The sequence below is a fragment of the Lycium barbarum genome, chromosome 3, assembly GCF_019175385.1.
Source record: "Lycium barbarum isolate Lr01 chromosome 3, ASM1917538v2, whole genome shotgun sequence".
Lineage (NCBI taxonomy): Eukaryota > Viridiplantae > Streptophyta > Magnoliopsida > Solanales > Solanaceae > Lycium > Lycium barbarum.
The window spans coordinates 118628826-118655235 of record NC_083339.1 but is presented as its reverse complement, the minus strand read 5'-3'; positions in this window follow the sequence as shown (position 1 = coordinate 118655235).

Here is a 26410-nt window from a genome sequence, read left to right as displayed (position 1 = left end):
TTTATCTCAAAGAGAAGAAAATAGTTTTACTTTTAAACAAGTCTTCTCTTTTAAAAAATATTAATAAATTTGCCGATTTTGTGTTTATAGCAAACATTAATATAATAAAATTTTAGATACGGAGCAAACTACAATGTTATATTAATCGTGTTTTGAACATAATATATACTTTATATATATATATATATATATTATCACTATTAAAAAACAACTACATACACATAAATGCGCTATAATCTAAAGTGTTGGGCCCGTGCTGCGGCCGTCTAGTATATATATATATTTATCGGTCCCCAACTAAAAGTAGTCCGTCCAAACAGTGAAACAGGTCAACAATCCTCCCAACTTGTATATACATATATGGAGCTTTTAACTCTGACCACCCGTGATATTACTATCACTGTATTCAGCGGGTAACTTAATTAATCATTTATTTAATTTTTTAAAGAAAGTTATGATTACCATGGAAGAAGAAACTTGTAGAACGAGAACAGGCTCGAGTAGTATGCAGGCGTGCAGTGCTTAATTAAGCATTTAACACAGATCAACAGTGCAGAAATCCCTAATATAATTGATTAATTAGAACTCTATATTCATAGATTTGCGAATAATCATTGCCTGATGATTTCTCACAGTTCTTTTGTCTTCCCATACCCAGCAATTGGGCATTCCTCAGTCTGCCAAAACTTCTTTTGTTACTAGTTATAATTACTATCCCCTCTTTCATGTTCTCCAGTATTGTACTAAAGAAAACTATAGTTCAAATTTTGACGGTGTAATTTATTTTATCATCATATTACCATAATTATAAGTAACTTATCATAAAATGACAGAATCTTTTAATGATCTGGATGTCTAAGTTAGTTGCGTGAAACTCGACCGATATTATGAGACACATGTTACCTCCATAGTACATGTACTGAGTGACTACTTTATTTTTTAAAGTTTTAGCATATGAGAAGTAATCACCATTTGTATTTTTGCTTCTTTTGGAATTTTGATTATGAAATCTCATCAATTTTTAATCCATATTGATCGCTAATTTGAGCCTATATTGCCACCCCCTTAATAACTAAAATTTATAACCTACAAGAAAGGTAATGGGGGAATTATATGTTATAACATGTTTGTATACGGGTAAAACCGAGGATATGGACATACTCGGTTTCCCGATGTCAAGGTGATGCTCGGTCAGGATACGACCGGCTTATCGGAGATAAGACATCAAGCTTGATCTGGAACGAGGCGTTAAAATAGGTAGAAGAGGCGGTTAACCACCATGAGAAAAATACCGAAATATCGCCCTCAGCCGGATATTTCGGCACCAATCTCAGGCAACAGTTGTCAACAGATTCCTTTCCTTACTTAGAATTGTACTAGGGTTAGGACTCCTTTATTATATAAAGAGGAGGCCCCCATTCATTTAAAGGGTTGGAGACGGAGAGAGAAAGAGAGATTTCATATATTAAGAGCCCGTTTGGATTGACTTATAAGTTGCTTATAAGCTGTTTTCAACTTTTTTGAGTGTTTGGCTGGCCAGCTTAAAGTCATTTTGTGCTTAAAATAAGCTCAAAAAAAATAATTGGGCCCATTTGACTTAGCTTATCTAAAGCAGCTCATAAGCTGAAAACAGCTTATAAGCAAAAAAAAAAAAAGTTAGACTACCCCAACTTTCTTTTTTAGCTTATAAGCTGTTTGCAGCTTATAGGCATAAACCCATCCAAACAGGCTCTAAGAAAGCAATAGAATCATCTGAGTTCATTCATCTTTTCTAAGGTTACCTTTACTATACATTGTTCAAATACCCGATTACAAGGGTTCGACCTCGGTTCCCGATACCCGAGGCCGATCATCAATTATATTTGGTTAGATCTGCATATTTTATTTGTTTATTCATTTATCGTGTAATCTAATCGCGTATTGAATTAAACCACATATCTTTAGCACCACACAAAAATTCAATTGTCCTCCGTTTTACGGTTAAACAGTTTGGCGCCCATCGTGGGGCTAGAGATAATAGTGGCAGTTTAATACAAAACTCTGGTTACACTTGATATTTTACATTTGTTCTTTAAGGCTTGATTTCAGGTATATCAGACATGTCAGACTCCCATTCCATCAACTTTCAAGTTGAGCTAAGCCATCACAAGCATAATGATGGGGACTTGCCTAATAACAACGTACCCCCTGTTAACCCTGTTCAAGCCGGGTCATCGGTGGGCAACGTGCCGACAGCGGGGATAAGGGAGCCATGCTGCAGCAGCTCCAAAACCAGTTAGACATGGCTATGGCCCAACTACAAGCCTAGTAGGAGATCATAGCACAATTGCAGAATCGCAATCAAGCACCCGACGTTGTTCCATCGGAACAGACAGAGGAAACGGAAGAAAGACACGCTACTCGAAATTACGAGGACCATCTCGGGTAGAATAGCGAGCTGGTAAGAATGCTCGAAGAATTGACGAAGCGAGTCGAATTAGGCGAAAAGAAGATAAAGGCGAACGATAAAAAGGTGGAGAACTACAACTCGAGGGTCGACCAGATTCCTGGGCCCCCTCCGGTGTTGAAGGGACCGGATTCGAAAAAATTCGTACAAATGCCATTTCCGCGAAGTGCGGCTCCGATGAAAATCCCAAAGAGATTTCACATGCCCGATATCCCCAAGTATAACGGGACTACGGACCCAAACGAGCATGTGACTGCATATACATGTGCTATTAAAGGCAACGACTTTGCCGATGATGAAAGAGAATCAGTGCTGCTTAAGAAATTCGGGGAAACCTTGTCCAAGGAAGCTATGATTTGGTACCACAACTTGCCCGAGCATTCGATTGATTCGTTTGCCATGCTCGCGGATGCTTTTGTCAAAGCTCATGCCGGGGCCATCAAGGTCGAAACCCGAAAATCAGACTTGTTCAATGTTAAGCAGCGAGATGACGAAACCCTCCGCGAGTTTGTGGCCCAGTTTCAAATAGAACGCATGGAGTTACCTCCAGTCACTGACGATTGGGCTGTTCAGGCTTTTACTCAATGGCTCAGCTCAAGAAGCTCGATCACACCTATATAGCTAAAGCAAAATCTGATAGAATACGCGGCAATCGCCTAGGTTGATGTACACAACAGGTATCAATCGAAGATCAGGGTCGAAGATGATAAGATTCTGCGAGTCGCTTCAGTATCATGAAATTCCGGTAAAGGGAACGATAGATCGAAGAGAACGACACATCGGGATTCCAGACCATCATATGACAGGTATCAACCTTACCCACCTGATCGAAGGGGTAATGGACGTAACGGCGAATCAAGCAAGAATGGCAGGAAGAGTGATCGAAGGAACGATCGAGGCCTAAGTAGTCGTAGATTGATAAACAACAATGATGTCGATAGAACCTCGGGAAATAGAGAAATTCCAAGGTTATCCGAGTATAATTTCTGCGTTGATGTAGCAACCATAGCAGCAGCCGTTATCCGTAACAGAGAAACAATGCACCAAAGGCCGATCCAATCTGATCCAGAGAAGAGGGATAAGAGCCTTATTTGCAAATACCACCACACCCACGGCCATCGAACCGAAGATTGCCGGCAGCTGAGAGAGCAGGTTGCCCGTCTGTTTAATCTGGGATATCTTTGAGAATTTCTAAGTGAACGAGCAAAAACTCACTTCAAGAACGTGGACTCCAACAAGCAAGAGAGACCGGAAGAGCCTCAGCAAGTGATACACATGATCATGGGAGGAACGGACATTCCCATTGGGCCAGTAGTGAAATGCACCAAAATTTCCATAACAAGAGAAAAACGTGTTCGAAATGATGACCCCGACGGTCCCATCTGGTTCAGTGACGAGGACATGGAAGGCATCGTTCAACCTCATAACGACGGACTGGTAATATCTGTCCTTGTCAATAAATTTAGAATCAATAATTGATCCAGGTAACTCGGCTAATATCATTCGATGGAGAGTCATCGGGCAATTGGGACTACTTGATCAGATCGTTCCAGCAATACGAGTCCTCAACGGAGTCAACATGGCTTGCGAGACGACGAAGGGTGAGATCACCTTACCGATCAACACGGCAGGAACTACACAGCATACTAAATTTTATGTTATAGAAGGAGACATGGGATACAGTGCATTGCTGGGAAGACCATGGATTTACCTCATGAAAGCAATCCTCTCAACTTGCATCAGGCGTTGAAATTCCCAACCCCAGAAGGGATTAAAACCATTCATGGTGAACAACAGGCCGCAAAGGAAATGTTCGCGGTCGAAGAGTCTGTTAAGACTACAAAGATACAAGATCGGAATGAAGGGGAAAGTGCCAAATAGCAATCACAGATTCCGTTCTCGGAGTCCTCGGAAGATCGGAGTACCAGATGAAGAGTTAGAGTTCGGAGTTCCGAGGACCCTTGTGGTGCCCGATGATTAAGATGCCACAAAATCCACAGTCGAAGAACTTGAGCAAGTCATACTATTCGTTCATCTACCAGACAAGAAGGTATACTTGGGCACGGGGTTAACCCCCGAGCTCAGGGAAAATTTTATTAAATTTCTTATAAATAACTAAGATTGTTTTTCCTGGTCCCATTTAGACACGACAGGTATCCCACCAGAGGTGACAACACACAAGTTGAGTCTCCCGTCAAACAAAAACGGAGGCCGCAGCCCGAGGTAAAACATGCATTCATCAAAGACGAGGTAACCAAACTCCTTAACATAGGATCCATTCGAGAGGTTAAATACCCAGACTGGTTAACTAATGTTGCAGTAGTGCGTAAAAAGGGAAATAAATTTAGAATGTTCGTAGATTATAAAGATTTAAATAAGGCTTGCCCAAAGAATTCATTTCCTTTACCCAGCATCGATTGCATGAACGACGCTACTGCTGGTCACGATACGCTAAGTTTTCTCGACGCCTACTCCAGGTACAACCAAATACAGATGGACTCGGAGGATCAAGAAAAAACCTCTTTCATAACTAGGTCTGGCACGTATTGTTATAATGTAATGCCCTTCGATCTAAAAAATGCCGGTGCCACCTATCAGCGGCTAGTCAACCACATGTTTGAGCAGCAAGTAGGGAAATCAATGGAAGTTTATATAGATTACATGGTCGTTAAGTCCCTGCGAGCAGAGGACCATTTAAAGTATTTGCAGGAAACTTTCAGCCTATTAAGGAAGTACAACATGAAGCTGAACCCGAAAAAGTGTGCCTTCGGTGTTGGTTCGGGTAAGTTTCTCGGATTCATGGTATCGAATCGAGGGATCGAAATCAACCCGGATAAGATAAAGACAATTGAAGATATTACCGTGATAAACGACATCAAAGGGTACAAAGATTGACCAGACGGGTAGCTGCCTTAAGCCGATTCATCTCCAGATCCTCGGATAAAAGTCATCGTTTTTTCTCGTTGCTCAAGAAAAAGACTGACTTTGCATGGACCCCCGAATGTCAGATGGCCTTAGCAGAACTCAAGAAGTACTTATCGAGCCCGCCTTTACTCCACACGCCAAAAGCGAACGAGCGGTTATATTTATACTTGGAGGTGTCTGAGATAACGGTAAGCGGTGTCCTAGTTCGAGAAGAGAAAGGTACGCAATACCCGGTTTATTATGTAAGTAGAACCCTAGGTGACGCTGAAACCAAGTACCCACATTTGGAAAAACTTGCTTTGGCTTTATTGAGCGCATCTAGAAAATTAAAACCTTACTTTCAGTGTCACCCCATATGCGTCGTAACATCATACCCCTTAAGGAATGTCATGTGTAAACCTGAACTCTCAGGCCGATTAGCAAAATGGGCTGTGGAGATTAGCGGTTATGATATTGAATATACATCTCGAACTGCTATTAAATCCCAAATACTGACAGACTTCATGGTCGATTTTGCACCGACCATGATCCCCGAGGTTTATAAAGAAATGCTTCTTGCCTCGAGGACTAGTACGGGAGTCTGGACTCTTTACACAGACAGTGCGTCTAATGTAAAAAGGTCCGGGTTAGGGATCGTTCTCAAACCTCCCTCCGGTGACGTAATAAGACAATCTATTAGATCTGCTGATTTAACTAACAACGAAGCCAAGTATGAGGCTATGATTGCAGGTTTAGAACTGGCTAAAGGCTTGGGAGCCGAGATCATAGAGGCCAAATGCGATTCTCTCCTGGTGGTCAACTAAGTGAACGAAACATTCGAAGTCAAGGATGACCGAATGCGGAGATACCAAGAAAAACTATAGGTTTTCCTTCGCCGGTTCAAGCAATGGACGTTGGAACACGTGCCTCAGGATCAAAATAATGAGGCGGATGCCCTGGCAAATCTGGGATCCTCGGTAGAATCGGATGGGTTCAATTTCGGAGCTTTCATGCAGTTGACAAGATCGATTGTTATACCCTATTATAACCGAAGTCAAAATAGTTTACAACATTCTGGTAATTCCGAGGTTAGCTAAAGTTAACGAGTCGCCACCTAATTATTTATGGTGAATTAGGACACCTAAAGTTCATTAAAGTTATTTTAAAGTTAACCCCGTTTTACTATCTACGAAACTTAAGATTCTAGGTAAGGGTTCAATTAGTCTAAAGGGAAGGTATTAGGCATCCTTTAAGACCCATTAACAATGGTTAACCGACCGGACTTAAAATTAGTTTAAAAGGCTAATGTTAATATAAGTATCAAATCTTACGGTAAAAGAATAACTTATAATTAGATATTTTGAATTATAAAGCATTGACTAAAGTTGTGTTAGAAAAATCTCCGAAGTAGACAAACTGTTTATAACACGTTATGGGGTAAGGTTAGAAGCAAATCTGATTAAGATAAGCGAGTATTGGCTTATGCATTATTTTCAAATTTTAGCACCTTTGAAAATTACTTCTTTTAAAGGAAAGACCATTTGAACTTGAAAAGAGAAAAAGGACATTGGGTTATTGATTTTAGTCTTTAAACTTAAGTCATATTCTATGTGATAAAGAAATATTATAGCTACTGCCCTTGGAGGGACGTGTACTACCATCTGTGATAAAAATTAACCCCTTAATTACTAGTTATAGATGATATTTAGCGTGACTAAATAAAACCGATTGTTAGTCTTATTGTTCACCAAATACCATACAAGCAAATAAAGGCAAATAAACCAACAAAATGAAACAAATCAGTGGAATATTCAGCCAAGTTCTAAGGCCTTTTGTACAACCCGAACATGGAAAAACAGTGGCGCTACAGCAGCTTATGGAAAGCAGTAGGCTTAGGCCTTAAACATGTCAAATGTTTGCCTAAGAGACGCGGCAATTCGTCACAGAGAAACAGCAGCGATAAGCAACATTATCTCATGAATGTGGCAGCAAGATTGTCGTTCAGTGGTGGTGTAGTCGAGTCTAAAAAATGAGGCTCTTAGGCTCCGGAGTACATGCGAAAGACAAGAAAAAAAAAAGTGAAATGAATCAGTCCATTTCTAATCAGCAGATGAAGTGTAAGACGAACCATATTTGTATAAACATTTACCAGAATATTATGCATATTCACTCAACCATCAACACAATATAAACAAGAAAGAGTCAAAGCTAAAGATACCACCTCAAATCCACATCACATATATATGACAAAGGCAATTGAATACATAATGGCATGACATACTTGACACACATTTGATTCATATATTCATCAAAAGAGATTCCAAAATACCCTCCGCACATAACAATGGCACACAGTGAATACGAGACACTCAAACAAACAACACAACCATATCGTTTTATGTTATAGTTAACTCAAGGTCTCAATCACTACAACTCACCTGAATTCCTCTGATCAAGACAGACTCAACATATGCATATTCTCATCTCAATCGTCTCAACATATACACAAATAAGATTTTATCTTCAGTGATCTACCAACAAATACCAGACCAGTAACTACATAACTATAGCTTCAGAGAAATATCCCTTTTAAACTACTAAAGAAAAATCAGAGGCTGACTATTCGACTGAAGACGAGAGCAGACTCAAAATAAAAACAGGAATGTAAATCTAAACACATATGCATTTGAAGGCTAAATCACATAAACTATCAGCCTGTACTAAATCATTTTGAGTAGATAAAGAATACTAAAAATCGTAAGCGATTCATACTTCGCAACTCACACACCGAAACAAAATAGAGCTAAAACGCTTACAAAATCAACTAGGCCACATTGAAATCTAACCAAAATAGGAACATAGAGCCAAGAAATTGATTGAAGACATTAAGCAGCAAACGAAACTGAAACAAGTTACAATACTAAGTACTGTATTGAAACAGAACCAAAAGGGAATGAGGGAATAGGGAAAATTACTTTGGTTCAAATAACACATCGTTTGAGGATCCTAAAGGACATGGTCTCTATTCGATACACTCCAACATACTCAGCAAAATAGCATATATTATTCCTTATTGGTGAAACAGTTTTTTTTTTTTTTTTTTTTAAAAAAAAAAAGAAATGCTAACGACATGCTGCATACAAACATATTTTCACAAATTATGAATATTCCCTAAACCAGTAAAGAAAGAACACTCATCTATATCCTAATACGGGTAGCAACTAACACTTACGGGGGAGTATTTTCACTGGAAAGAAAAACAAATTCCATGCTTTTTACATAACAGTGAAACTGAAATCTCAGGCCATGTCTTTTCCTAAACGAACAGGATATTAACAAAACCATAAATCAGAATAGCATCGAATTTTACCTCTTGTGGGTACAGTGAACGGGGTGCGGGGTCGCGGATCTATACTCGAACACGACGGACTCGAACTCGAAAAAGTCTTTCGAATCGAAAATTTTGATATCAGCTGAAATAGTATACTCTGGTTAAAAAAAGAAACTCCCTTTATCTCAAAACAATTTTCAAAATGTAAGTCATTCTTTTTAAAATAAACCCGTAAGAGGTGTATTTATATGAAACGCATGCTCGGGTTAGGGTTCTAACGAGCGGGATTTTTGAAACCAAAATTCGAAATTGAGTCAAAGTTTTTCTGCTAATTCGAACGTTGGAGTCCATTTCACGTGATTTGCTTCAGACTTTTTGCCCGAAGTGGACCAAATTCCTCTGGTCTTTGAGGATTTATTGTGTTTGAAACGAAAAAATGGAATCCTCTACCATTTCAACGACAGAACAAAGACGTGAGGACAAGTTTTGCGTGAAAACGGAAAGACAGGACTGTTTTTATCTAAAGGTGATTAGGGTTTTGCTAAAATGGGGATGAGAGAAGGTAGAGAGAAGGAAGGAGAACTGTGCGGCTGAAGAGAAAAGACCCATTCATTAGGTTTTAGGGGATGAACATAAAAGATTGGGCCGGGTCGAACAGTGGGCTGGTCGGATGAAATTTAAAAAAAAAAAACATGGGCTGCTCCTTTTGGGCCATTTATTTGGCTGAAATTCCTCTTCCATATTAATTATTTTTTGGGCTTCTAATTTAATAACTAGTACAATATATACTATGATGATTAGTGATTAATACGTAGAAAATAAAGGACTTCATAAAGTATAATTAATTTACCGAGTACAAAATCCGAAAATAAAATGATGACGAACTCTATAAAAAAAAAGATTGTGATAACGTAATGCTAGTAATGTTGATAGTAAAATAGTGAAAATGAAAGTAACGATATTACTAGAAATAGAAAATAGTAGCGAAAACAAAATATTCAGCTTGTTAATAAATTTAGAAGCCCAAGGAAATAAATTGGAATAATTGAGGGACCAAATTTGGTGTCAACATCGATCATAGAGACCGGCCACGCCGAGATAAACTCGACCAACTTCACTTGGGATTGGAAGAACAAATACGTAGACTATCTTCAAACAGGAAAGCTACTATCCGACGCCAAGGAATTAAGGGCCTTCTGAACCAAAGCAGCTAGATTTTGTTTGGTCGATGGCCAGTTATACCGAAGGTCGTTCTACGGCTCCTTGACAAGATGTCTAGGACCGGGAGAAACCGACTACGTTATGAGGGAAACTCACGAGGGGACTTGAGGAAGCCATTCAGGAGCTGACTCACTGGTCCGCAAACTGATCAGAGCAGGATACTACTAGAACGCTATGGAGGAAGACGCCAAAACCTTCGCTCGAAAATGCGACGAATGCCAAAGGCACGCCCCGTCAATACACCAACCCGGGGAAGAGCTCCATCCAGTCCTCTCCCCATGGCCATTCATGAAATGGGGTATGGACATAGTGGGGCCTTTTCCATGGGTCCCAGGTAAGACACAATTTATTTTACTTATGACTAATTATTTCTCTAAATAGGTTGAAGCACAGGAACTCAAGAAAGTCAGGGAGAAAGAAGTTATTGATTTCATTTATGACCATATAATCTGTCGATTCGGGGTACCCGCAGAAATCGCGTGTGATAACGGGAAGCAGTTCATAGGCAGCAAAGTCAACAAGTTTTTCGAAGAATACAAGATCAAGAAGATCTTGTCCACCCCATATCACCCAAGCGCGAACGGCTAGGCTGAATCTATCAATTAAATTATACTGCAGAATCTAAAGAAATGAGTCGGCTCAAAGCACCGGTAGAAGGAGGTTCTGCCCGAGGTTTTATGGGCCTACCGCACGACGATAAGATCAAGCACCAGGGAAACTCTGTTCTCCTTGGTATACGGAGCCGAGGTCCTAATACCCGTAGAAGTTGGTAAACCGAGCTCAAGATTCCGATATGCCACTGAGGACTCGAACCGTGAAGCAATGTCTTCTAGTATGAATCTCGTGGACGAGAAGAGGGAAACTTCTCATATCCGGATAGCCGCACAATAACAAAGGATGCAAAGATATTATAACTGAAGGGCTAATTTCAGGCACTTTCAGATTGGGGACTTGGTACTGAGGAAAGTCACACTCCACACCAAGAACCCTCATGAAGGGAAACTAGCCCTGAATTTGAAGGGCCATATCGAGTTACCGGAATAACCGGGACAGGTTCCTATCAGCTCGAGAACGAAGACGGAAAACAGTTGAAAAATAACTGGAACGTGGCACACCTAAAGAGGTATTATTGTTAAAGGTATGAATAACTTTTATTTTTTGTTTTTTCTCTCTCTCCATCTAACCACGCAAGGATACAACCCAAGGAGCATCGGGAGCAGCACAATGGAAACTGAAAAGTCATAGACTTACGACTGAAAGCACGTGTTACACTCTTTTTCCCTTCGACCGTTTTGTCCCGAAGTGGGTTTTCGGCAAGGTTTTTAATGAGGCAGCGCCGAATAGCGTGCTACGCGAATAGAGCAGACCGATCTACGACCGGGGACTAGAGACTGCACATGTCAGGATAATAGTACACGAGCCCTCATATTTCGAACTCGAATACTAGGGGACTACTATACCATGGGCTAAATGATAACTATGTAAAGCCAAGGCTTGAACGATAGGACCAAACGATCAATTGAATCGTGTCCGATTAGTTTGTTCTTGCCACGGCAATGGGATAAATGATAGCTATGTAAAGCCAAGGCTTGAATGATAGGACCAGATGTAAAGACCAAACGATCGATTGAATCGTGTCCGATTAGTTTGTTCTTGCCACGGCAACGATAACAGTAACATCTCCGGTCGGTCTATCAATAAAAATTTTGCCTCGATCAAAGTGATGTTGTATTGCCAATATTGCATTTTCGCCGGACCCGACTCCTAAGTATGCGAACTACGCAAACTTAAAAGACCATGGTCTAAACAGTTAAAGAATACGGTATAGAAAAATTACGATAAATTAAAAGACTCTGGTCTAAGCGGTTAAAGATTACGATCTAAAAGCACCAAAAATATTGTGATCCGATCTGTCTTGCAATTTATAAATAAAGCGACGATTAAAGTCAACATGGACTGAAACTCGATCATGAATCATTAACACTTGAATTTTGTTCTGGCCGAAACAATAAGGCAAGCCAAAAACAATGGCATGAATCGAACAAACAACGAACTGAGGAACACTTTATAAAGGGAAACGAAAGGCGATGAATTGGCCGAATGAAGATCTTTTCTTTTAGTTTATACATACACTTAGAGGATTTACAAAGGCTCATACAAACGTCCTTAAAAAAAACAAAAAAAAACATGAGGCCCTTGAGCTTAATCTCCACCCGAGCCCTCGGTTTCCTCCCCGGCTGACTCAAGGTCAATATCCGAATCCTCAGGGTCAAATACAGCCTTTGCTTCTACCTCGAGCTTCTTGGCCTCCTCGATAAGATCTGATAAATCCACTCCAGTGGTTTGAACTTCTTCGAGGGTTTCTCTTCGAGATAAACACCACACATACTCGGCTCGAAGAGCACTGGCCTTCTCGGCAGCAATCAAGTCGGCTTTATACTGGTCCAACATATCATCATAGCCCGAAATTAGGTCAAGGGCTCTTTTATGTTTAGCCCGCGGACTAGTGATATCCCGGCCCAGTCTATCCCACTCAGTCTCAGCCGCAGCAAGTGACGACCCGAGTCCGTTTACTTGCTCCACCGTCGCCCGAAGCTGCTCTCTGAGAGCATCCCGCTCGGCTACAGCACCAATTATCGTCTCTTGAAGGGTATTGAGCTCGGGTTTGATCCCATCAAGCTCCGCCCGAAGTTGATCAATCTGGCTAACGTATGCCCGGGCCTGAGAAGGAGGGGCATTAGCATTGGATATTAAAGGTTTATTGTAAACTTCGAAAGCCCTTACCTTCTCTGCGAGCTGGTCATGTTCCCGCTTGGCCTCGGTAGCCTCGTTTTTAGCCGCTGCCAAATCTGATTTAAGGGTAGAAAGGTTAGGGAGAGACGAGATATATTCCAATTTCTGCCCATACAGATCCATGAGCTCATCCACCTCCTGAGTTTTCCTTTTGAGCTCCTCCTTGAGCCGATCCACTTCATTCCTAAATCGGTGGAAGCTTGCATGATGAAGTACGGAGGCCTATAAGGGAAAGAGGAACAATTATTAAGATGGGGCAAGAAAATAAACCTAAGTGAAAAAACGAAGGAACAGGACATACTCGGTTCAAAGACTGCTGAGCCTCGTTGAAAAGGCAGGATTCGCTTGACTTCGGCCATCTTCTTCCGGTTTTCTTGGGACACCAGAGGGTACAAATAGCTGGCCAGCCCGACCGGCCCCGACAACATGTTCATATCGGCCGGCACCTTAAAAGAGATCAACCTCTTCCGACTCGGATCGGCGGTGGGGGCAGGAAAGACTTTCTCCAATCTGGGACCGGAATTAACCCCGAAACAGTCGGCCACGGGGATGGATAAATGTTCGAAGCCCGACATGCCTGGCGCGGGAATTTCATAGCTCCTGTAGCTGGTTGTCTTTTCTGGCCCTGTTGACCCCTCGGTCATTTTGCTTTTGGCTTTAGCATCGTCGGGGGAAATATCCACCAATCGAGGTGGCGAGTCCTGTATGCAAATAATTGTATCAGCCGAAGCCACAGCTTGTATCGGAAGGACATAACCAATACCATACAAAGGCAGAATATTATGTACCTTTGAACCCAGTACGGAGGGAGTTGTCTTCGATCCAGAGGCTGCGGTCGGGAGCCCTCCCGAGCCTCGAATGGGAGCAGGCTCGGTAGTAGCGTCTTTTGACGTCCCGATCTTTAACCTGACGCGCCCTACGTCCGTCGATCTCGGCATATCCCTCGAACCCGCCGGTATCGGATTTGAGCTTTCCACCAAGGGTGGAGTAATTTCTGCAGAACCGGTCAGCTCTTGATTGAAGCCCTCATCGGTAAGTCGGTGCTTGCCCAACACCTGGTCTTCATCATCGGAATGATCCAATAGTTAGCCAACGACATTGACATCTAGGGCCCGGGCCGAGACATTTTCCGAAGAGGTCTCTCTGATTGTGAGCCTCGATCTTTTCCTGGCCTCGGAACGAGCTCGAGAAGATTCGAAGGACCGTCTTTTCCTCCTCTCTGCCTTGTCTCCCTGGTCAGGGGCTTCGATAATTTGTTCATCGGCCGAGGCCTCAGCAACCTCTTGACCCCGAATTTTGGTGGCCTTTGAAAGACCTGTAAAGGAAAGAAGAACAGTTTAAACTTATCAGACATAGTATAACACATAAGGAAGACGGGGTAGCGCACTGGGAGAAGGACTTACCGTGATTACCGGCCTCCCACCGGGACCGAGACAAATGTCACCAGTTGCGGTCGACATAGGTAAGTTGGGACCAGATCTTCCCGATCCATTGATAAATGTTCGGAACCGCACCGAGGATTCGAATAAGTGCTATGTACACACGAGCAAATCAAAGGGTCAGTGTAAGTTCAGACATATGATCGTACCATACCAAAGTAAAGTTACTTATGGGTTGGGTTCCATTTATCAAGAAATGGCAATTTTCAACAGGAATCAGATCCTTCGTTCTGATTCGGAAAAATCTGCCCTGTCAGCCTCGATCTCTATCTTCATCAAGACCGGAGAAGGGTGCCTTTTTGGCTCGTTTGGTGAGTTTAATCATACCCCATCGGAAGACACAGGGACTATACAGCCGGAGTAGATGGTGCACCGTGAAGGGAATATTCACATTTGTAGTAAAGTAACGGTGAAGCACAACGATCCTCCAAAATGACGGATGAATTTGGCCGAGGCAAATATCATACCGTTTGCAAGAATCCACTACCACAAGATCGAGTGTGCTAAATGTGAAAGGGTAGGTATAAACGGTTAAATACCTTCCACGTAGGTCGTTACAGCTTCATCCTGATCGAGAATAACGACCTCCATACCTTTCCACCCACAGTCTTCCTTGACCTGTTCGAGTTTACTCGGGGGTATCGTGCACAAATAGTCCGATATATTGACACCTCGGTCCTCTTGTTAAGAAGGTTTCTCAACCTTGAAATCGCGGATGGTTGCATAATCTTGTGGAATGAAATCCGTCAGTACAGGCTCCGATTTTGAAACTGAGGAGGTCTCGTCGGTTTTAGCTTTTGAAGATTTACTCGTCATGAAGGTTTGAAGATTGGGTAAAGAACTGATAAGGAGATATGAAGATATGAAGGTTAGCATATCCAAAGCACACGAAGGTAAAAATTTCTTTGGTAAAAATCAGAAAAGTGAAAAAGTGAAAGGGGAAGCTTGCTTTTATAGAGTGGGGCCGAGACGGTTCGCATTCCGTAACCGTCTTCGGAACCAACCGGGTCTTGACATGTGCCAGTGTCAGAATGACGTGACGGATGTGACCTTGATCTTATCTACCCATGGGAAGCGTACACGAGAAGGAATCGGATCACCCCTCTAGATCATCGGGGCATACATAAGCAAACCGGCCTCCCGATGAGACCTAGGTCGGGCTTTCACACCGATACTACTGTGATCAAGTAAAGCTGCCATATCGATTACAAAGGATGCAGTCCCGAACCAGTTACGGTCGAGTACAAAAAATAAAATATTCAAATATGGCGGCCGGTAGCGAAGCATTTCAAATTTAGGTGAGCTATAGAACAAATGACAATTGATCAAATATTGCAGAGACCCATACAAGAGTGCAGGTTCAAACAAATAGAGTGCTTAATAAAGTCCAACAAGAACCGATTCACAAATTTCTATTAAAGTTGTTCCACTTTACAAAATCTCGACTATTTCGGATACATCGGTCCATTAGAAAAAACAGAAAAGGCCCTACTCTATAGCCATTAGCAGAAAAAGAAAAGAAAGAAAAATAGCAGCACCCTACGACGGTACGTGACACCGCCTAGGTATCCCCATAATATTCACCGGGAACGGATGAACCGGGGATACTCGGCTCCGGCAAATCTTCCTCATCGAGTACTATTATCGGCAGGGTTCGCCAAAAGGAATTTCTCGATGGGTCTCCATGATATGTCGGGTTCGGACCCGAGAACTAACCCCCGAATATCTAACTGGGAAGCTTCCAGTCTCTCTGCGTCCAGGTGCCCTCGGCGGCGCAGATGTTCTTCTTCCCCGAACGACATCCTCGGCTGTGGTCTTTCGCTTAGAAGCTCTTTTCGTCAGAAGTCCTGAAAATCAAATACATTGGGTTGAGACATAATACAAAGAAATGAGGGTCGAAGTGATCGAATTAAGGAATTACCATGGATTTTGCCTTTCCACCCTTCGGGTGCCATTCTCCTCCAAGAACGGCCTATGCTACGAGAAGCTCGGAGTAGGGCAACCACCCATTCAAAGATAGCTGTATTGAGCTCAGATTCAATCGGATTTGGTGAAGGGTTCCACACCTCAGGAAACTCGATAGACGATGGACGATGAAGTTGAACTGTGCGTATCATCACGAATCGATGAAGCCACCCCCGGTTATAATAATCCTCAGGGTCAATCAAATTCGGTTTCCCTGAGGAAGCAAATGGTCAAGGGTGAAGGCGATCCCGGCTATATTAGCCAACTTCTCGATACAGTACACAGGTCTCCAAATATATGGGGCGATCTTGCCGATACATATCTGATACCGACGACAAAAGTCCTCGATCACTCGAGGAACAGGGAGAGTAAACCCAATGGCGAAAGGGTAAGTGTATGACAATAAGTAGCCAACAATGTGGTGATTTATTTTTACCCCATTCCCAACAGGGCGAACGTCAACATCTGCGCCGAAGTTGCAGTCTTCCCTGACTACGGTAATGGTGCCATCATCGGTACAAGATTCGAAATTCTCCACCGAGTCAAAATGGTAAGAGATTTTGCAGTCATTCATATAGTTAAATCCCGACGGAAGGATATCGGCAGCGAGAGACTCTAGCTCCTTGTCAGAACTGGAGGTTCCTGTTGGTGGAAAGAGCGAAGATTGACCTTCATCTTGGGTCAATAATGGAACGTAAGCCATATCCGTGACAGGTTTAACCTAACAATGGATGATCGTACCCTGATGGAAGAAGGTTCGAAGTCCGAGGAGGGCTATGGGCTCAATAAGGAAATCACAGCAAGGTTTTTTGAGGAAAAGCAAAGTTTAGATTTGAAGAAGCACAGATACATGAGAAAGGAAGAATACATGGGCTTTATATAGAAAGGAAATCAAGGGGTCCTGTAGCGTATCAAGGACTCTGACACAAGGAGGTCTCCCAAAAAAGATTTGGCGGCTAAGTAATAATGACCTAGCATCGGGCAGAGTGAAGTGTTGACTCGAAGGTCTTGTCCTAGGTAGATGTATGTAGCTCCTCAGCTTTATTTGTATTCATTTCCCGCAGTCAAATTTTCACGTCGAGAAATGAGGGACTATCTGTATACGAGTAAAACCGAGGATATGGACATACTCGGTTTCCCGATGTCAAGGTGATGCTCGGTTAGGATACAACCGACTTATCGGAGATAAGGCATCAAGCTCGATCTGAAACGAGGCGTTAAAACAGGTAGAAGAGGCGGTTAACCACTATGAGAAAAATCGCGTATTGAATTAAACCACATATGTTTAGCACCGCACAGAAATTCAATTGTTCTTTGTTTTAAGGTTAAACAATGTTAACATATATATTGAAGTATAAAAAATTATTATACTGTTCACGTATATAAATTAAAGGGCAAAGGGTCAAATATACCCCTCTACTTAACTTTGTTGGTTAAATATACTCTTCGTTAACTAAAGTACCTAAATATACCCTCCGTTAGCCAAAGTACCTAAATATACCCCTCATAGATGGAAATGCCCAAATCAGATGAAATTAAGCATTTAACTTAAAAAAAAAAACATGCCCCATAATTTTAACTCGACCCGACTCACAAATCATGCTCGAGATTGGCAGCTTATCTCGGCTTTATTATTTAAATCTTTACAAAATACCTTATGGAAAGGCATTTCTTGATTTTCCTCAGAGCTTATTCTTTGGAAATAGAGGTTTATGTGGGAAACCTCTTCCTCCCTGTAAATCTTGAGCTTCAATTATTTGTTGCTCCACATAATTTTCTAGAAACAATTTAATACAGGTGATCAAATTGCTAATGCAAATCTCCGCTTCAACATTCACTTCCAGTTCTAATGCAACTCTTTGCTACCTAATCACTATATACATTTGTTAGGTTACCTGTTATAAATGGTGAGTAAACCAGCTATAACAAGTTTAATTACATTGGCGGTGCAAACAAATTTTACATTGTCAGTAGGAGTGTATATAATTTTGGCGAAAATCAAAACACATGTCCATTGCACCTCACATTATATAAGAACACAAGGACTAAAAGTAACAGTAGAGGGAACTCAAGATTTGTAACAGTAAAGGGAATCTCAGACACAAACTTGTTTTTAGAAATGTTTAACGAATAAAGTCGAGATAAGCTGCCAATCTCGGACATGATTTGTGGGTCGGGTCGGGTTAAAATTATGGGGCATAATTTTTTTAAGCTAAATGGTTAATTTCATCTAATTTGGGCATTTCCATCCATGTGGGAGTATATTTAACAACTTTAGTTAACAGAGGGTATATTTAGGTACTTTGGCTAACTGAGGATATATTTAACCAACAAAGTAAAGTATAGGGGTATATTTGACCTTTTGCCCTAAATTAAATCCAATTAAAAAAAAAAAAAAAAACTTAGTTGTGCTGGGTAAGTGAGGGATGACTCAGTGGTTAAGCACCTCCACCCATGACCGGTAGGTCCTGGGTTCGAGTCACACTGGAGGGAAAGTGTGGAAACACTATAAATCCTCCTAAATGGGGTGGGAAAAAGAAAAATAAAATAAAAAAATAGCTCATTGTAGCAGGTCCAATTTTAAGAGGTGTAGCTTCTGCCATGGGAATTAGTATCAGCCGCATCCTACAGCCAATCAAACTAAGTACACATACATTTCATATAATCAGCAAATTACTTTTACATTTTTTTAACAAGAGAAGTTTTTCTTCCACTTGTTTGTTTTTTAAATTGATGCAAAGTGAGCAGATTTTGGGTTTTCCTTTTTCAGAAAGTACCGACCGGTTAAATTAAAAAAAATGTCAATTTCAGACGGTGGGCTGCACTTAAAGAGCTATTTACAATAAGGGGAATTATGATTAAATACTGAGGAGAAGAAAAACTTGCCCCATGATTCCTTCTTTTGCCTATTCTAGAAGATCGTTTTCTATTTTCTTAAAGATCATCAGTTAATGTTCGTACAGGAAATAATTTATAGTTTGGCTTCTTAGTGATTTAATAATGCTAACTTTTTATATAGTCAGTGCGTATAAAACTTATATTCTTTTCCCCCAAATTTTAAGTTACATATATTGATAGCGTAAAGATTTATTTTACTCCACCAGTATATTTCGATCTATTATAGAACTGCTTTCCATTCTTCTAATCAATTACTAATATTTGTAAAAAAATTACTCATAATTGCCTTTTTAAGTAACCTGACATTGTAAACCTTATTTACACCTTTAGGGGTCGTTTGGTAGCTGGTTAGAGTTATGCAGGTATTAGTAATACATGAATTAGTTATGAGGAAATCTATATATTATTTTATGCAGGGTTTAGTTATTCATGCATTAGTTATTCCATCTTTTGCCCTGCATAAACTAATACATAGATTCCCTCATAACTTATACATGTATTAGTTACGTGGGTTTCTAAATTGCAAACCAAACATCGTACTAATTTTATACATAAATAACTCACTTCATAATTAGCTACCAAACACGATATTACTTATGTAGGATCTTTATGCTTGAATGACTTACTCCTAACCAGCTACCAAACGACCCCTACATAAAACTTATATGCGTTTCCCAAAATCCCAACCGCAGAGCTGCAGCCAACCAGTCATCTGTTTTTCTTGTGAAGAATACTGACAAAATTTTCCAGCAATTGTTGAAGGAAAAAAAAATTTGCATGGTGTTATTGGTTTGTCTTTTGTAGTAGTTGCCATTTCAAAATAAATCTTCTGTATATAACATTGACAAATCTGTCTGTAATAGATTTTCTTTAGATTTTTGATGATTGATATTTAACCTTTCTTTCCAATATCTTTCAAGATATATAGTTAGGCGGCCGTGGTCCAAATAGTTTTTCGACTTTCGTTACGACTTTTTCACTTTATTATTACTGCCCTCCCTCTTGTAGACTTATAGTAAATCTGAAAAGAAAAAGCAAGCAATTTGAGCAGAACACCTGAGTTATATATAGTAGAACGGAAATAGAATATGAGTCGAAGCAATAACAAGAATATTTCTAGTAGAACATCTTTCACAATCCCTGGAGAGATGATTCACTAATAGACCGAGGGATAAGTCATTCGATTCATTCACATTCAGATCATGAATGTTTGGAATCCATATTATAGTATTCTGGGAATTGGCAACATTGAAAGAAAGGGTAAGGGGTAGGAATAAACTTTTTTAGGTCTTGCAGTTATAGTTTTCCGTGTGATTATTAAAATGTTGTGTTTTTTTATGATTCGTAGTTTCTTCTTGCCAATAATATAACTCAAATTGTGTTCAATCCTGCTTCTTAGTGTCAGTTTTGTGAGTTGGCGTTTAATTTGAAACATAATGTGTCACTGCCACGATCAACCGATGCAAGTGGAAACTTCAAATATTAAGTTTGATAAATATCATAATGATATCGATGTGGTGATTAGATGCACTGTAACCCAATAAAAAATTCATTGTATCTCTTGGTTATGCATCAAAATGGGCTATATATAAACTTTCAATAAACAGGAAAAAGCCACTGAAATTAATGGAGACGCCAATAATAATTGAAAATTCGTGCTAAGCTAGGACCACATACTTATTATACATGTATGTACCATTTACATGTAATTCTTCCCAAGTACACATTAAAGAGCTGAATTATAATTTACGGTTGAAAATCAACTTTGCTAATTTTACTAACGTAATATCTAAAAATTCTTTTACATTCATGAGAATGTGTCTCATTTACTGAAGGCATAGTATGTGTATAGACATCTCCTCAAACTTGGCCGCAAATTTTATTTAGACACTCGAACTAAGACTTATTCTAATTGAGCACATGAACACATAATAAAGTTGTGTGTGTCTATATATCTATATATCGTATTAGACGATTTCGATTCAAAGTTTTTTTAAAAAGTTGTGTTCTCAAGCGTCCATTACGTAGATAAATTAAACATTTAAAATATGTCACCTCCTTTAATTATATGCATTTGCCTCAATGAGCCATATAACCCCAGCCTTATTTCAATTGAGGCTGACGTGTATACTTAAAGGAAAGTACATATTTTATGTGGTTAACTTAACTGCCTAATACACGCTTCAGAACAAGCGCAATTTTTTTTAAAAAAAATTAAACTGAAAGTGACTAATAGGACCACTTTATTATGTGTTCGAGTACTCAATTAAAACAAGTGTTAGTTCGAGTGTCTAAATAAAATTACTAACAAATTTAAAAGGTTATCGATGTATTCAGCCTTTATTAAATGTTACTCCCTTATAAGCAGTTGTGTGCATGCGCGCATGTGGTTGATCATTTTATAGATTATCCGTTTCCCCTGAAGAGTCATGAGCTAGAGTTGATGAAAGCCTAATAAAATGAGGTTTAAGTCTGCTTAACAATGATTAAAACTTGCAATTTAAGCATACCACTTTCGAATATCTTGCATATTATGGTGGACCTAACGAGATTAAAACTATAACGAATTAAATAAATGTGAGAAATGTGAGAAGAAGTTAAAGGGATTCAATGTCTGCGACAATAAAAAACAACATATCAGTGTAATTGCACAAGTGAGGTCTTAAATATTTACTATATGTATATAGAAATTGAGTCTGAGCTGGTACATATTGTGCAATTTTTTGGGGAAGGGGGATTGGTTGAATCCTCTTGCTTCTCAAGCTACGCCACGATGATGATGAGATAGATAAGATTAATCTGCATAAATTAGAAATTTCGCATTCCAACCTTAAGAATGGAAAAAAAAATCCCAAGAACAGGCACTTCCCTTTTAATGTATTACACGACTCAAAACTCAAATTAATCAAATTCCAATGAGCAGTGATGGACTTAGAGTGGAGCCATCGGATTGCCGAGGACCCAATAATTTTTGTTCAACAACAACAACAATAATATATGTAGTGTAATGACACAAATAGAGTTTGGGAAGTAATTTTTATTTGTATATATTTCAAAACATCTTCCACATATTTATGTATTTAATTCATATTATATATTACATTAAAATCGTTATAGAAATCATAAATTTTAATTAATTTTTGAATTTGCTTCTATGAATGAGGAACTAAGTTGCCGTTTGGATATAGTTTGAACCCCAAGTTATGTCTTTTTGAATGATTTGAAATTTCATCTCATAATTTCAAATTATGATTTCAAATCGCATTTCCGAACGCCAACTAAATAAAAGCGAAAGATCTATCCACCTAAAAGGGGTATGGACAGTCAGTCATATGTTGAAGTAGAGACAGATGGTGTCGTGTCAATTGATAAGAAGTAGTACGTACTATGACCTATCAAATTCGTTTGTAGCTCCGCATGTTACTGTTTTGCTTGTTTACATGCCGAGTGTTAAAGATGACTGAACCAATATACACAGAACTGATTCAGTACTGTTTCTGTTTGAAGAATGAAACTTCTCTTTCAATGCTCTTCTCAGCAAAACTACCCAACCTGCTAAACCTTCCTTTTAACCTGAAATATCACATGCACCTCTACGCTGACCCGCTAAATTATTGCAAGTATTTATTCCCCCTGCAAATTAATTAATACTGTATTAATTTATGTGAAATACTTATTTGATTTGCATTTGTGTAAAACAAATGTTGATATCTTTTATATTTAAAAATAATTTAACCTTAAAATTTCAATTTTATGTTTACTGAGATAATTTAAAATGCCGTAAATATTTATGATTAATTTTGTACTGCAATTTCAAAAGTCTTTCTTTCTTCTTGAATTAACTACTCAATCAAATAGTCATGTATTGAGACGGAGAATGTATAATTAATCGGGTTAGGATGTTAGAGTATAGTTTAAAATGTTGATTTGAAAATTTCAAAAAAATGAGCTTTCTCTATCCAAAATAGAAATAAAAATTGGTGGAGTACTGTAGAGTATGAGTCTTTTGTGAGTTAATAAATTGATTTTTTAAATGCTTACATCTTTTTTCATATGAGAGATAATAAAAAAAATATTATACGACATAATAATTAACAATTTAAAAATTTATGATCAAACAAAAACTCTTTTGACTGTCCTAATAGTAATAACTGTGAATATCACATTATGATCAAAGGAAAAGCTATTGCACTCTTAGGGGTCGTTTGGTAGATAGTCGAAATTATCCCGGGATTATAATTCCGGGATTAATTTATCCCATCTATTGGGATTATTTTATACCATCTAAAAGATGGTATAAAATAATCCCAGTATAAGTGGGATAAGAAAGTATAAGCTGGGATATCCCAGCACTAATTTTGTACTGGGATATCACAGCTTATACCTTCTACCAAACGATCCCTTAGTATTAAACTAGTACTGTCATTCTTTTTTTCAGAAAAGACGGAAGTAAAATTTTATTTTGGATAAAAGAGATCTGTTACCAAAGATGAAAGAATGATAAGATATTCATATGGAATATTGATGGATCTAGTCTATAGTTTTATACTCGCTCGGTTTCAAAATAAGTATCATCTTAGTAAAAATTATCCCCATCGATAATTAATAAACAGTGAGAAATTTACTAAGCTATACTTATTTGTTAGATGTTTTTTCAGAATTGAGCAATAGTAAAGAGGACTAATTCTTTAATGTCAAGGACATAGTTGGAAATATTTATCAATTTTTGTATTGAATTCTTAAGATGATACTTATTTTTAGATAAATTATTTTAGTTAAGATGACACTTATTTTGGAACGGAAAGAATAGGAAAATAAAAAGAAAAAGTGAAGTTTGATTAGAAAGATTGAGATCAAATCCTGCACATGCATGGGAGAAACACAAGTTAATCTATAATCATTATGTTGGCTTGTGAAAGTAAACTACTGGTCGGAAAGCCATTTGACCAACTTATCGCTTAGCTTTAAAATGAAAAAAAATAATCACTACTCCTGCTATCTATTTACCCTTAATAGTACTCAATAAAATTAAAGTACGCATGATCTGTGTTGATTAATTAGTGTAACTGTGTAAACACCACATTTAGTCTTTTTATAGGATAAATTAGTGAGAACAATACAATACCGTTAGATATGTTTTTTCTTGAAACGCCCTCAATGGACAGTGACCCTAGTACTTTGTTTATCCTCAAGTAGAATGAGTAAATTATTTTATTCAGAGGCAAACCAAATTACTTCAAGATAATTAGTAGCAGTACTTATTTGATTAACGCACCCCACATAATGGGAAAACCCCTCTTTTTGTTTCATACCAATTACTCCACTAATGATAAATACTAATTTGATATCTTCATTAGGACTGAATAAAATTGGAAATCTCTGTTGAGACGTGTGTCGGCCCTCCTAAAAGGCGTGTATAAAATTCCCAATTTGAAGAAAATAGCATATGTTAATTAATTTACTAATAATTGAATATTATAAAGTGCACCTTCAAGGATCTTTTCCTCTAAATTGTCTGCAAATATTGTGTGTGTGAGGGCCCCAAATATGGTGTCTTATTTGCAAAATGAAGCTTGAAACATGCAATTGGTCGTCTTTTTTTTCTTTTTTTCTGTTTGTCTGGTGGCTTATGACTCATGGCTCACACGTAAATTTCTTTTGTTTTAATTTAGCCTTTTTGTTTGTGGGAAATATATTAGACTCTAATTTATTCCCTTTCACACTCTAACTTTGAAAAAAAGAGAAACAAAGAAAACAGCATTCTTTTTTTTCTCGTTGACCAAAAAAAAAAAAGAAAGATAGGTTGACTTTTGTAGCCTATGGTCAAAGCTGCATGTATATTGGAATTATGAACAGTTTAATTGGCTGATTATAAGCTTAGGACTGTTGCTCTACTTTGAGCCACTTTATTTTCCAGGTATTCGGGGAACTGGCAATAGCATTGAGACATCACTAATTTTGGTTTTTGTCGATTTTTGCGTTTGAGAGAACATAAGACACCATGACACTATTATCTCATTTTTAAATTTCTTTTTTTTTATCTCATCTTTTGCACATAATTTTTATCTCCTAATTTCTGCTAAAAATGTCGTTTTTTAAGAAAAAGTAAGAAAGAGTATGCAGTGCAATTAAAAAGAAATTAGAAGGAGATCTCTGAGGTATCATGAAAATTGACTTGTCCACCAAATGCAATGAACTTTTCTGCGCCAGCTTCGTGTAAATTCTTGAATAAACTAGTGTTTCCACATGAAGTTACGGTATCAAAAGGAATTTCCAACAATAATTTTTCGTCAATAGAAATTGCTCCCCTAGCTCTGACCCAGTGTCATCTACTGAGATTTATTTTTGAAGATTGTAAATTTTATTTTTGGAAGTCAACATGGCAGCATTAACCATATCTCGATGGAGGCAAATTAATGTGCCGACTTTCTAGCAAACAAATGATATAAATATGAAGCAGATTTACTGATTAGGACTACTGGCTTGGGGCTACACGATATGAAATTTCTTTAGATTTAAATCATAGCTTAACAAAGATTTAAGGCTTTTGTTCAGCACTTTCAATTACCCCCAAAAAGGCAAAAAGCATTTTTTGTTTTTTTTTTGTTTTCTTCTGATTTTATCTAGAACATAAATCTTTTAGTCAATTAACGGCATACAAAATATTAACATATTTGGTTTAAAAAAAAAGCCATGTAGTTTATAACTTTTTACACACAAAGGTTAGGTGTCTGTCAAAACAGATTAAATTACAATAATTAACTATAGGTGAAAACGTTTTATTTCAACACTTGAATCTTTTAACAAAAAGGTGAGTTTTCCGCTAAAACTGATGAAATTACACTAATGGTCTGTGAAAATTTTATTCCACAATTGAATTATCAAGGTGAAATAACATGAATATACGAAGTTGTAACATAAAGAGGTAGCAAACTTAATAAGGCTATAATATCATAGTTATAAGGCTATGCCTTAATTGCTAGTATTATTTTGATAGCTTCTATTATTGTCCTCATAAACCCCAGCCGCTGCTTTTTTTGGTACAATGTGGAAAAACATCACGTTTTAGTGGAGCATAATCTCAATTAACATTCACTTCCAAAAAGAAAAAAAAAAAGCTAGAGCTCATCACAAAAAATAGACGCTTTAAGCTTCATACGGGCGAAAGCACATCAACTTGACCCGGTCAATCGAAAAACCCCGCAAATCACGCCTAATGGTGTGGGGCAAGAGAATGCCACTTTGGCAGTAAGTATATTCAATGGATTCACTATTCAAAATCTAAGACATGATTCACCTGTTTATTAAATCAATTTAACATACTCATTAAATAAATTACTTAATAGAATTAATCATATTTAAATAAATCTCAATTATATCTTACTTAATTATATCTTACTTACACGAGTAATT